This window comes from Eptatretus burgeri, chromosome 1 (assembly GCF_056783735.1).
Source record: "Eptatretus burgeri isolate ZD-2024b chromosome 1, Ebu_testis_v1, whole genome shotgun sequence".
Lineage (NCBI taxonomy): Eukaryota > Metazoa > Chordata > Myxini > Myxiniformes > Myxinidae > Eptatretus > Eptatretus burgeri.
In genome coordinates, this window is record NC_140961.1 from 161,938,441 (window position 1) to 161,939,460 (window position 1,020).

Here is a 1,020-nt window from a genome sequence, read left to right on the forward strand (position 1 = left end):
ATATATATATATATATATATATATATATATATATATATATATACATTTTCTTTTTTTTAATGGACATACAAGTAAGCAAGTAGTGCTACAAAGGTGCCCGTTTGTAAACATGCTGACTTGGAACTTAGCTTTTGCATACCCGGCATGTTGTTCCTGACCATTAAGCAGACTTCATTGTACACAGTACGATTTCGAATGGATCCATAAGTAGGCATTTTGTGTACGATGGATGACAAAAAAAACATCATCATGACATAAACATGAGGACCTGGTTTTTGGGGATTTTTTTTGACAAGGTGTTCATATCTGTTAGGACACCCAAAGGCGGACGGAGATGGAAATTTGCTGTTTAATCACAGTGTGCCACTGTTCACTGCAGACATGGTGAGTGGATAACCACAACTTCCATGAAGCTTTTGACACATATTTCACATTCAAGCAGTCAATAAACAATCAGTGTTCCAACAAAATCTTCAATACATCTATGTCCTTTGGGAATTCGTCTGTATGTCCAGGGATGTGAGATGTGTATGTGACAGCTCCAATACGAGCCTTAACCTTACATCTTGTAAAAATAATTATTTATACATATATATATATATATATATATATATATATATATATATATGCACGTGTGTGTGTGTGTGTGTGTGTGTGTGTGTGTGTGTGTGTGTGTGTGTGTGTGTGTGTGTGTGCGTGCACGCGTATGTCCTCCATAACTCCAAAACCATGAAACCTATCAGCCTGAAACTTTGCATGCATACTAAGAGAACTCCAATGAAGTGTGCGAGTGAAAATTGGGTGTTTGTGTTAATTTAGAAACCTCTTTTGAAGATAATTAACGGTCTTATTCAATTATATTTTATGTTAAGGTTTTAAGGCGTATCTTGGGTGACCTCGCCTGGAGACTGAAGCCGCCATGTTGTTTGTCCTGCTCAACCATGTCTTAACTTGGAACAGGCCACAGCGATTTCTTCATAATAAAGTTTTTTTTTCACTCTCCTCGCTCATATTATTGAT